A 6,868-nucleotide genomic window follows, 5' to 3' on the forward strand; every position below is an offset into this window, starting at 1 on the left:
GTGTAAATGAAATTGAGTATTTAAAGGGGAAGAAGTCGTTAATTTCATGTCTGTCAAAATTTGATCGTAACAATTAAGTTCATCTTTTCAGAAAAAAACTAGAGACAATAACACATGAACATCCAAATCTTGTCTCTTTATAAAATTAACATCCAACACCCTCCATTACAGCAATAGAACTCTAAATTTCCAATAGCGCAAACTATAACTTTTATTTTTTGATTTCATTAAATTCATAATGGCTTGACCATAGCATTTGCAAATACTGATAGTTCAAATTGAAAATAACTTAGCAGTAGATCTATTGCTCTCAAATAAAGGAAAAACAGCAAAAACTTCGTACAGAAGTTGAATGAATTTCAATTTGGGTAATTTAAATACATACCACCCAATTTCTACATATTTACATATCTAACTACCACCCAAATCTCTCATATCACATAAAAAAGATCACCATTTTAACTTTTTAAAAACTAGAATGTATATTTTCATGCATAGGTAAGAGGCCACATATGTAAAAATTGAAATTTAGAGGATAAATATGTAAATACATAAGAAATGAGTAATATGTGGCAAACTTTCCAAAATATTTCTCATATGTATATTAAGAAATAAAACTATAGCTATCTGAATAAAATTTGAGTAAAGGAGGAACCTTTTGTTTCTGCAGGAGGGACATTTGCTCTTTACTCCCTGATATCTCGGCATGTAAAGATCAGCTTGATACCAAACCAGCAGGCTGAAGATGCAATGCTTTCAAACTACAGATTAGAAACACCATCCAAAAGATTAGAAAGAGCTCGATGGATTAAAAATAAGCTCGAGAACTGCAAATCGCTACAAATTGGGCTTTTACTTATGACAATTCTTGCAACTTCAATGATAATTGGTGACGGTGTATTGACTCCAGCTATTTCTGGTATTTGCATATCTAACACCTAAACTATACTTTTTACAATTATAAATGCGGGCATATTAAGTGCATTAATTCCTCTTGAAATTATCTAAAATTTTGAATATTTACATGGATATATCAGTTATCAAAATCCAAGCAAAGTTTTAGTTAAAACTTATTAGGAATATGTCTTCTATCCGCTGGTATAGGGGTATGTCTTTAACTTGATGAAGAAAAAAAAAGACAAATCTGGTTCCAAATAAGACCTAAGTTCGTGTTTTTCTTCTTGATTTCTATGTAGAATTCTTTATTTGGATTATTTATTACTTCATTAACCATTTTCATCAGCTTTCAAGTTTTTTTTTTTCATTGATGAGAGACTTTTGGCAGTTGGCTGTTATTTAACTAAAGTTATTTTTGCACATTGAAACATAAATTTATGCATTCTTTGTTGATATTGATTAGTAGATTATATAATCTTTTTATGAAATTGATTAGTAGATAATATGATTGATTTGTCGAAAATGATGTTCTTTACTACTAAGTTGAGAATTTCAAAAGAACCATTTTTTTTTTTACAATAAATGTTGCTGAATCCAAAAATAGTCGAAGACAATAAAAGCATATAACCTTTTGATTATGAGGATCCCTTATTTATACGTACAGTTTACAGTCTTATGAAATTACAAGCCAACCCCCTCATCATTAGATTTTGAGGGGCACTTTAGTAAATTACAAAATATTAAATATGATGAGATTGGGCGTCCTGCATAATCGACAATAGGCTTAGCAATCGCTCCTTCTGAATACCTTTGTCAGCATCTAATCAATGGCAGAGTCATCGACCGGCTGGTTCAGAGAGGATCGACCGTCATTCCAAAACACATGGATCTTTAGAATGCTTGAAGACGTACATCCTATCTGGAGTCGGTCGATGACTTGTTGGCAGTTGTTCGAACCATGTATCAATCGTCTGAATGTCATCGGTCATTGGGGCCCGCGACCTATCGTTCTTTATATCCTCTACTCTCATGGCCGCTAGATTGTTTCGAGATCCGTACTGACATATTTTTCGTGTACACATACCAACATCTTATATGATAAATTTAAAAAAATGTTCTAAAGAAGGGGTTCGAGAGTTTCTCTACAAATAATGGCCACCACAATCGTCACCTCCGTTGACCACCACCGTGATTGTCGCCTCCAACCACCGCCGTTGTTGTTGTTCACCGTCGCCACCATTAATTTATAAATGACATCACATATTTTGAAATACATTTTTTTTCATTTTACTCCAAATATAAAAATAGAAGTGAGTTTATATTATTTCATGTTTATTTTATTTCAATCAAACAATTCTAAAATATTTCAAATAAAATACATTATTTCTGCATTGCATTTATTTTACGTTGCATTATTTTTTTTAGCGGACCAAACAACCCCCTTCATTTATTTATTTTGCAGTACTTTCAGCAGTGAGTGGGATAAAGGAGAAAGCAACATCTTTGTCGCAAGGTATGATTCATGCAATATTATGTAACAATGTGAGAAATAGAAGATTGCAGTAGTAAACCTAAAATTCCAAAGTTACATTTACATACATACCACCCAATTCTTATGTATTTACATATCTAACACACATATTTTACATTTTACGTTTATACCACCCAAATCTCCACAATTTTAGCTTTTAAAAAGTGAAATACACCATTTCATGCACAAGCAAGATTGCATGTAAGTAAAAATAGAAGTTTAAGTGATAGATAAGTAAATACATAGGAATTGAGTGGAATGTCTGCAAATTCTCCTATTCTAAATTACATTTCAATTATCAATTTGCAGGACAAATTGCTCTGATCTCCATAATTATCTTGGTGCTTGTGTTCTCCGTTCAACGTTTCGGCACGGATAAAGTTGGATACACATTTGCACCTATCATTGTTCTGTGGTTTAGTCTAATTGGTGGAATCGGGGTCTATAATTTAATTAAATATGATGTTCGGGTTCTTCGGGCATTCAACCCGAAGTATATTGTTGACTACTTCAGAAGAAATGGAAAAAAAGCATGGACCTCTCTAGGGGGTATTGTGTTATGCATTACAGGTAATTCTGCAAAATGTCATATTGCTCACAAGCCTCAATATGTTTCTTTGTTGAGCTACAGTGTACTGAAGTTTGTAAATTTAAATAGGAACTGAAGCCATGTTTGCTGATCTCAGTCACTTCAGCGTTAGAGCAATTCAGGTGCTACTGTCTCTGCTAAAGTGTTCCTTGAATTTTTATACAGGAATAGTGTTTTTGTATTTAATTTTTGGGAAATTTACATACCACACAATTATTATGCATTTACATGTCTAACACCTAAAGCTTGATATTTACATTTTTAACCCCCTAGTATTAAAAAACTATGCATGGAAAGGTGTATTTAGGGGTAGTGGTATTTTTTTTTTACGTGATGTCAAAAATTGGAGTTTTATGCATGTAAATAGGTAAGTTTAAATGCTACAAACGTAAATATAAAAGAATTGTGCCTGTAAATTCCCCTGTAATTTTTTCTTATAAATAACAAATCAGTTGGCATGCAATCAAGATATTCTTGTTTGCATTATTCATGGAAATTTTGCGTCTTAATTGTTGCTTCTTTAAGTTGCTAGTCTGTTCCTCTGTCATTTTGACATGTAAAACTAAAAATCATTAACCTGAATTTTTTTACAATTACATATTAGCTTTATCGCAGTTTTGTTTCCAACAGTATCATTGTCTTACATTGGACAAGCTTCATATCTCACCAAATTTCCAGAAGATGTTGGTGACACTTTCTATAAATCAATTCCAGGTATGTTGAGTCCCAAATATTATTAGAAGATTTACTTACATATCACTCAATTCCTATGCATTTACATATCTGACACCTTTACATACATGTCACCTTACCTATACATGAGTGTGTTTTTCACTTTAGAAGCTAAAATCATGGTATTTCTGAGGTGGTAATAAAGATTTGGGTGATATTAACAGTAAAATTTAGGTGTTAGATATCTAAATACAAAATAATTGGGTGGTAACTAGCATGTATGCAAATGCCCCAACATTATTTGCATAATTACAAAACGTTGATATCATTAAATTAAACTTGCAGGCCCACTATTCTGGCCAAGTTTTATAATTGCAATTGCAGCTGCAATAATTGCAAGCCAGGCCATGATATCCGGAGCATTCTCAATTATTCAATTCTCAATAATTCAACAATCTCAAGGTCTATCTTGCTTTCCAAGAGTAAATAGTAGTTCATACTTCTGCAGAGTATGAGGGCCAAGTTTACATTCCAGAGATAAATTATGCACTAATGGTTGCCAGTGTATTGGTGACTGGGATTTTCAGAGGCACAACACACATTGGAAATGCATATGGTAAGATAAAAATAAGAAAAGTGTTAAAATGATACCCCAACTCTTTGTCAGGAGTAATTTTTGTCGTAGTCTATAACAGTGGTGCGGTGCCACATCGCCGCCGCCACCACCAAACTGAGACTAAGCCCACCATTGGGGCCCTAAAATCATGGGGCACTCACATGCATACCACCCAATTCCTATGTCTTTACATATCTAACAACTAAACTATATTTTTTCTTACATTTATACCAAACAAATCTTTCATATCATATAAAAAATACAACCATTTCAACTTTTAAAAAACTGAAATACAACTTTTCATGGTATGTAAAGTGACATACCTGTAAAAATTGAAGTCTGGGTGGTAGATATGTAAATATAAAGGAATCAAGTGGTATGTATGTAAATCTTCCTAAAATTCATCCGCAAGATAATTTTTTTACTGTTCCATTGCGCAGGAATTGCTGTAGTTTCGGTTATGCTAATAACAACCGCAATGGTGACACTGGTAATGCTTCTAATCTGGAAGACAAGCATATGGTGGATTTCATTGTTTGTGATAGCTATAGGTGGAGTAGAAGCCATATATATATCTGCAGTTCTATCCAAGTTTGTCAAAGGGGGCTTTCTTCCGCTAGCTTTTGGGTTTTTTCTAATGGTGATGATGGGAATATGACATTATGTTCATGTCCAGCGCTACAAATATGAACTGGAGAACAAAGTTTCAAGTAATTTCATACAAAATTTAGCGACTGATAGAAGCATAACAAGAATACCTGGAATTGGGCTTCTGTACTCAGAGCTTGTGCAAGGAATCCCGCCGATATTCCGTCACTACGTCGAGAAGATACCTTCGATCCACTCCGTCTTCGTCTTCGTTTCAGTTAAATATATTCCGATCAGTAAAGTGGAACCCCGCGAACGTTTCCTCTTTCGACAACTTGAGCCGAGAGAGTTCAGGCTGTTCAAATGCGTGGTGCGTTATGGTTACAGAGATGCCAAAGAGACGGCCATGGACTTCGAGAAATCACTCATCAAACAACTAAAGGAATTCGTCTACCATGAATTCTTCATTCGAGAGGGCAATCAGTCATTCCCAACCTGTCAATTGGAAGAACTCGGAACCGAAGCCACAGAAACCAATCGGAGGATAACACGAACGACACCAGATGAAACCCTAAAACCACACGGCTCGGCTGGAAGCAATTCATCAGGATCAATACTTCCTGCTAACTGCAAGCGATCGGGAAAATCTTCAGGAATCAGAGCTGCTGCAGCGCTGATTCCGACCATTGAGGAGGAGAAACAGTTCATATCCCCAAACTGTCAATCGGAAGAACCGGGAACCGAAGCAACAGAAACCAATCAGAGGATAGCACGAACGACACCAGATGAATCCCTAAAACCACAAGGCTCGGCTGGAAGCTATTCATCAGGATCAATACTTCCTGCTAACAGCAACCGATCGGGAAACTCTTCACGAATCAGAGCTGCTGCAACGCTGATTCCGGCCATTGAGGAGGAGAATCAGTTCATTCAGAAGGAGGTGGAGAAGGGAGTGGTGTATCTTCTCGGAGAAGCAAAAATGGTGGCGAAGCCGAGTTCTTCTATCATCAAAAGAGCGGTAGTGAACCATATGTATCAGTTTATTAAGAGGAACTTCAGGCAGGGAGATGAGGCCATGTCCATTCCTAAGTCTAGGCTGCTCAAGGTTGGAGCGACATATGAGATATAGTGAACACTTTCATGCCTACTCCATCCTCTTTTATGTAGACACTACCGCTCTACATAGTAGTATTTACCATAATACCACCAAATCACACTAATCTACACATGTATATTTGCAGAGCCTAGTTATTGCCGGAATAAAAAAAAATATGTTTTAACAGCCCTAAACTCTTAATAATCTTAATATTATTTGTTAAAAAGCTTTGGATTAATGGCATCGTAATTTTATTCTATCATTATTACTCTTGAGAGTGCTCTCGAAAATGTGCAAATAATTTTGAAGTGCTTTATGCAATACAACTCTTACATCAAAAAATGCCTTAATTTAATATTTTAGCCTTCAGTTCCGTTTTACATAATGGGTTTCACATTCGTTCTCACTTGAATAGTTAATATTCTCATCAAGGATTTTTATCTGGAATTAGTCATCAAGTGGATAGGATTTTAGATGTGACATCTATAGATTTAAGATGAGACACTCATCATGTAGCATTTTGTTCCATTTAGAATTCAAAAGTTGGCTCACATAACGTAGCAATTTATTTTATATGTCACTTATTTCTCATATTCAAGCCGTTGTAAGGCTGAATATCATTTGCAAGTACAAACTCTCATCCATCAAGATAGTGTTCATTTTGGACTAATGTTCTCACAATTTTGTCACATTGGCATAACTCTCCAATAGGTCATCTATCCTGAGATTACTTTTGTGCGAGCCACTTAACTTTGAAGTTACTCATAAAATTTCAACTGTTACAACAAAAAATATCTCAGTATTTAAATATATAACTTCATTATACTTTTAAATATTTCATAGTACTATAGATTTCTCTCTAGATACCAATATATATAT

The 6,868-nt window shown here is 34.7% G+C and overlaps 1 pseudogene; it reads left to right on the forward strand.

Moving 5' to 3' along the window:
- Positions 1-3,506: 3,506 nt before the first annotated feature.
- Positions 3,507-6,022, forward strand: LOC110032894 (annotated as a pseudogene).
- Positions 6,023-6,868: the final 846 nt, after the last annotated feature.

The sequence above is a fragment of the Phalaenopsis equestris genome, unplaced genomic scaffold, assembly GCF_001263595.1.
Source record: "Phalaenopsis equestris unplaced genomic scaffold, ASM126359v1 Scaffold001052, whole genome shotgun sequence".
NCBI lineage: Eukaryota > Viridiplantae > Streptophyta > Magnoliopsida > Asparagales > Orchidaceae > Phalaenopsis > Phalaenopsis equestris.